At 47.8% G+C, this 6,590-nt stretch overlaps 1 long non-coding RNA gene across 1 annotated transcript in view; it reads left to right on the top strand.

Annotated features, from left to right (window-relative positions):
* The window catches only part of LOC310712747, a 410,683-nt gene that overhangs the window by 198,784 nt on the left and 205,309 nt on the right, over nt 1-6,590 (top strand). The gene's annotated exons all lie outside the window — the stretch shown is intronic.

Genomic DNA, 6,590 nt, shown 5'->3' with positions numbered 1-6,590 from the left:
GAGTTTCTGTACTACAGTTCCCATCAGCCCTCAGCCAGTTAGGGGCTGGTGGGAGTTGTAGTCCAACACCCCCCCCCCCCGTCGGAGAAGTGCTCCCCCAGTTGGGGGAGACCGATTCATCTTCAAAAGGGTGGCACGGAGAAAAGGGGTTGCAGGGGTAAATAGTATATTTTTCTCCCTTCTTCTTCTTCTTCTTCTTCTTCTTCTTCTTCTTCTTCTTCTTCTTCTTCTTCTTCTTTTGTTAATTCATTTTTATTAATTTTCCAATACAGTGGTACCTCTGGATGCGAACGGGATCTGTTCCAGAGCCCTGTTTGCATCCTGAAGCGAACACACCCCACATCTGCGCATGCGCGGGTCACGATTCGCTACTTCAGTGCATGCGTGTGACATCATTTTGCGTGTCTGCGCAGGCGTGAGCGGCGAAACCAGGAAGTAACGTGCTCCGTTACTTCCGTGTCACCGTGGCACGTAACCTGAAAATGCTCAGCCTGAAGCACATTTAACACGAGGGGCGCGGGTGGCGCTGTGGGTTAAACCACAGAGCCTGGGACTTGCCAATCAGAAGGTTGGCGGTTCGAAACCCCGCGACGGGGTGAGCTCCTGTTGCTCAGTCCCTGCTCCTGCCAACCTAGCAGTTTGAAAGCACGTCAAAGTGCAAGTAGATAAATAGGTACCACTCCGGTGGGAAGGTAAATGGCGTTTCCGTGCGCTGCTCTGGTTCGCCAGAAGCGGCTTAGTCATGCTGGCCACATGACCCCGAAGCTGTACGCCGGCTGCCTCGGCCAGTAAAGTGAGATGAGCACCACAACCCCAGAGTCGGCCACGACTGGACCTAATTGTCAGGGGTCCCTTTACCTTTACCTTTTATGACTGTAAAAAACATCTAATTAACATATCAGATCATAATCCAATTAAAATAAAAAACTAAAATAAAAAAGACTAAATTATCATCCAAATTATAATTATTAATTTTTGAGGGCTTCCCACAGTCTGGAGCTTGAAGCATATCCAAATCTCAGTCCTGTCTCTCCTCATTGTTTCCATATTTTCCACATCTCGATTTTAACGCTTTATTTTCTCCCTTTCAAGACAGGTAAAAGGAAGGAGCTCTTCACAGAGATAGTTAAACTGTGGAACTCACTCCCACAGAAGGCAATAAGGGCCACCCACCTGGATGGCTTAAAAGAGAGGATTAAACAATGCTTCTGAATACCAGTTGCTGGAAATCACGAGGGAGCTCAGCCTACACTCGAGTAGGACCCTGGCAGAGACACATGCCCGACTGGCATGTTCTCTCCCTCCTGGTCTTTCGTTCGGGAGCTTCAAAAGCTTTCTTCTGCCCGAACATCACAGCAACCAATGCCAACAGACACCGGCACACTTAGGGATCCGCAGAGTTTGCGCACCTTGCGTGACAGACCTCAGCAACTCAGCATTTTGGCTAATCTACTTTATTTACATATAAACACACACGGAGCACTGCAACATGGCTCCCTCTCTCTCTAGCATCAGACAGCAAAGAAGAAAAGAACAAAGGACAATAGTCCCACTTCACGGAACACAGTAACACAAACATCCTGTCTCCGTCACTTCCCACTCTGTGGAGTCAAAACATACACTGTCATGTGAAAGACAACAATCCCATGACTGCAGTCATGGAGCAGGAATTCTAACAGGGAAGAGGGGCTCTCGTGGTCCTATCCTGCTTACGGGTTTCCCACAGGCATGGTTGGCCCCTGGGAGGACAGGAAGCTGAACTAGATGGAACCTTGGCCTCATCCGGCAGATCACTTCTTATAGTCTTATGTTCTTGGGACAAACTTGACTCTTGCAATTTGTTTTATTTTAAAAAAGTGAAAGGATGACCTGGCTGGAAGTCAGATCCTATGCGTATTTACTTTGAAAGGCATTGCACTAAGTATAACGGGGCCTATCCTGCAAGTAAGTGGACAGAGAATGCAGTCTATGGCTGCAACTCAACAACCACTTATCTGGAAACAGGGTTCACTTAATAAATAATAATAATAATAATAATAATAATAATAATAATAATAATAATAATAATTTATTATTATTTATACCCCACCCATCTGGCTGGGCTTCCCCAGCCACTCTGGGTGGCTTCCAACAGAATATTAAAATACAGTAATGCATCAAATATTAAAAGCTTCCCTAAACAGGGCTGCCTTCAGATGTCTCAGGTAGATGTTCTTCTCTTTGACATCTGGTGAGAGGGCATTCCACAGGGCAGGTGCCACCACCAAGAAGGCTCTCTGCCTGGTTCCCTGTAATTTGGCTTCTCACAGTGATGGAACTGCCAGAAGGCCCTTGGAGCTGGGCCTCACTGTCTGGGCAGAACGATGGGGGGTGGAGACGCTCCTTCAGGTATACTGGGCCTTTGAGGCCGTTTAGGGCTTTAAAGGCCAGCACCAACACTTTGAATTGTGCTCGGAAACGTACTGGGAGCCAATGCAGATCTCTCAGGACCGGTGTTATGTGGTCCCAGCGGCCAGTCCCAGTCACCAGTCCAGCTGCCGCATTCTGGATTAGTTGTAGTTTCCGGGTCACCTTCAAAGGTAGCCTCACGTAGAGTGCATTGCAGTAGTCCAAGCGGGAGATAACCAGGGCATGCACCACTCTGGTGAGACAGTCTGTGGGCAGGTAGGGTCTCAGCCTGCATACCAGATGGAGGTGGCGGACCTCCGGAACGAATTAAGTACTTAACCTGAGGTACCACTGTACAACTATCATTGAAAACAGCCCTATATAGAAAATTTAACAGGAAGTATATAAAGGCCAGAGCTTGAACGACCATATATATATATATATATATATATATATATATATATATGGCATGATTTTATTTCTTATACAAATATTGAGGCACATGTCATTCCATGTCACTCGTATATGCAAATGTCTGGCTCATTGAAGAACCTTTCCCCTCAAGAACGATGGAACTCACAGGTGGAGAATGCTTGTATTTGAATCAATTTTTATTACAGTGGTACCTCAGGTTAAATACTTAATTCGTTCCAGAGGTCCGTACTTAACCTGAAACTGTTCTTAACCTGAAGCACCACTTTAGCTAATGGGGCCTCCTGCTGCTGCCGCGCTGCCGGAGCACGATTTCTGTTCTCATCCTGAAGCAACGTGCTTAATCTGAAGCACTATTTCTGGGTTAGCAGAGTCTGTAACCTGAAGCGTATGTAACCTGAAGCGTATGTAACCCGAGGTACTACTGTTATTTGTAAGGGAATACTTCACAAATATGAGTTAATACGTCGTACATATCTTCGTACTTTTGTCCTTCCAGGCCGTGACACTTTACGGTTTTGATTTTTTATTCTTTGTTTTCTTCCTCTTTGCTACGTCTGTCAACAAACCAATAAAACAAAAGGAGAGAAAAATTTAACCACGCGTGACGTCCGAAGCCCGCAACTCTTTGCAGCAGCTGGTCCACCTTTCAATGTGTCGCCTCGCTTCTTGTTCTGTAGGATCTGGCATGGGAAGAGAGTTTGCGCAGCAAGACGGGTTCGGCCTAACTCCAGCTGCTGACTCTGACGCCCTTCCTTTTCCCCTGCGGGCTCAGCTTTTGTGCGGAGACAATTTCTCAATGCCACACCCGAGGGAGCCATTGTGGTTTGCGGCCACTTTGCAGAGACAGCAGCTGTGAGGCAGGTGCGCCCGAGTCCTATAAAGAGCTTTTGGGGAGGAGGGTGGAGCTGGGTCAAATCACAAAAGGATGCTCTCTCTTTCAAACACACTTGACTCCCTTTTGGGTCCCCACTCCGTATCAACCCGCTCTCACCGCCACCCTAGCGTCAGTATTTATTTATTTAAACTCTCCAAGTCGGGCAATGGTTTCAGGCATCGAACCCAGAGTCTCACCTGGGAGACTGCGCTAGGCCAAGACGCAAAGCCACACTTTGTAGCTAAAGCACCACAATACCATTTTAGAGCCATCCAAATTGGGGGCCGTCACAAAGAACTGTGGCAAGAGAAACCAATGGACTATGCAGAATTGGCAAAACTGACACCTAAATTACGTGACAAGGATAACTGTGACTTTAAAGATGAATGGGAACCCTTTACAAAGTATTGAAAGAAACAACAAAGTGAATTGGACTCCTTGGCAGGTGTTGAATAAACATTCACAAACTTTTTATAGACAATATTTGGATAAATTAAGGATCTATACGATTTGGTAACTTGCAGAGAATAACGTATGTTGATAAACCAGAGAAAGGAGCTGAGGGAAGTCTGGGGAGGGAAGGGAGGGGGAAAATAAGGGGGGCGGAATTAAGGATGATATGTTTTTTGATAAAATGTTATGTTGACATTCCTAATTAAAAATATTTAAAAAAACAACAACAAACAAATTGCGGGCCGTCAGTTCCATAGCTGAACTGTGCGCTGTGTGAAATACTCAATAATAATAATAATTTATTATTTACCGTATTTTTCGCACCATAGGACGCACCAGACAATAGGACGTACTTTGTTTTAGAGGGGGGAGAACAAGAAAAAAAAAATTCTCCTCCTCTTTGCCAAGCGCCCCTTCAGTGAAGTGGCAGGAGGCGCTGCACAGAGAGGGGGAGAACTTTCCCCCTCTTGTTTTCCCGCTCTAAAACAAGGTGCCGTTTAAGGTGCGTTCAGGCGGCTACCTTGGAAGCCTGGAGAGCGAGAGGGGTCGGTGTGCACTGACCCCTCTCGCTCTCCAGGCTTCAGGTTCCTTTCGACCTGCTCCTTGGGGCTGGCGGGGGGAAGCCCACCACCAGCCCCAAAGAGCAGGTCAGCGAGCAGCGGAAAGGCGCAGCGGAGAGGCTCCTGCCATAGCCGCGCGTCACATCCCCAGCCGGGAGAGCGCGCACGGGGCTATGGCTTCTTCGCTCCATAGGACGCACACACATTTCCCCTTCATTTTTGAGGGGGGGAAAGTGCGTCCTATAGAGCGAAAAATACGGTATACCCCGCCCATCTGGTTACAAGAAATGAGATTCTAACTAAACATCAAGAAAAAAGGCTTTTTGACAGTAAGAGTTGCTCAACAGGGGACTGGTCTCCCTTCGGAGGTGATGAACTCTCCTTCCTCGGAGGTTTTTAAGCAGAGGTTGGGTGACCATCTGTCAGGGATGCTTTAGCTGAGAATCCTGGCTCGCAGTGGGTTGGACTGGATGATCCTTGAGGGCCCCTCCCCACACTACGGTTCTACGATTCTCTCTGCCCTGAATCTTCACAGGGCGTCCACACGTTCTACGAGTTCCAAGAGGGAGAAAAACTTACTTCTATCCATTTTTCTCCATGCCATGCATCTTTTTATAAGCGCCTATCATATCACCTCTTGCTTTTTGTCTAAAGGTAAAGGTAAAGGGACCCCTGACCATTAGGTGCAGTCACGGACGACTCTGGGGTTGTGGAGCTCATCTCGCTTTATTGGTCAAGGGAGCCGGCGTACAGCTTCCGGGTCATGTGGCCAGCATGACTAAGCCGCTTCTGGCGAACCAGAGCAGCGCACGGAAATGCCGTTTACTTTCCCACTGGAGCTGTACCTATTTATCTACTTGCACTGGTGTGCTTTCAAACTGCTAGGTTGGCAGGAGCAGGGACCGAGCAACGGGAGCTCACCCCGTCATGGGGATTCAAACCGCTGACCTTCTGATCGGCAAGCCCTAGGCTCTGTGGTTTAACCCACAGCGCCACCCGGGTCCCGCTAAACTAAGGAGTCCCAAATGCTGCTACCTTTCCTCATGAGGGAAGTTTCCTTATGGTTCCATGCTTCTCTCTCTAGCTGAGATAGCTCAGTTGGTAGAGCAGGAGGCTCTTAATCTCGGGGTTGTGAGTTCGAGCCCCACATTGGGTCAAAAGATTCCTGCATTGTGGGGGGTTGGGCTAGATGACCCTCGGGGTCCCTTCCAGTTCTAGGCTTCGATAATATTCCATAAGTATGCAAAATCTTGGCTGGGAATTTCAAGAGGGGAAGGCTGTGAGGGAGCCACCTTTGCACTACAGTGGTAATAATAATAATAATAATAATAATAATAATAATAATAATAATAATAATATTTATTATTTATCCCCCGCCCATCTGGCTGGGTTACCTCGGGATACCTCGGGTTAAGAACTTAGTTCGTTCCAGAGGTCCGTTCTTAACCTGAAACTGTTCTTAACCTGAAGCACCACTTTAGCTAATGGGGCCTCCTGCTGCCGCCAGGCCAGCGGAGCACGATTTCTGTTCTCATCCTGAAGCAAAGTTCTTAACCTGAAGCACTATTTCTGGGTTAGCGGAGTCTCTAAACCTGAAGCGTATGTAACCTGAAGTGTATGCAACCTGAGGTACCACTGTATCTGGAGCAACTTTGGGGGAAACAGAAGCAGGGTGGCTTATGGCTTGGGAGCTGCTGGGAAAACCGCTGGGCTGTCCACATCCCAACCTCCCACAATACCCAAGGGGTAAAGGTAAAGGGACCCCTGACCATTAGGTCCAGTCGTGACCGACTCTGGGGTTGCGGCACTCATCTCACTTTATTGGCCGAGGGAGCCGGCGTACAGCTTCCGGGACATGTGGCCAGCATGACTAAGCCGCT

The sequence above is a fragment of the Podarcis liolepis genome (assembly GCF_965112155.1).
Source record: "Podarcis liolepis genome assembly, chromosome: 7".
NCBI classification, from domain to species: Eukaryota; Metazoa; Chordata; class Lepidosauria; order Squamata; family Lacertidae; genus Podarcis; species Podarcis liolepis.
Note: the sequence above shows the minus strand (reverse complement) of the source record. Positions and strands in the feature narration are given on the sequence as shown.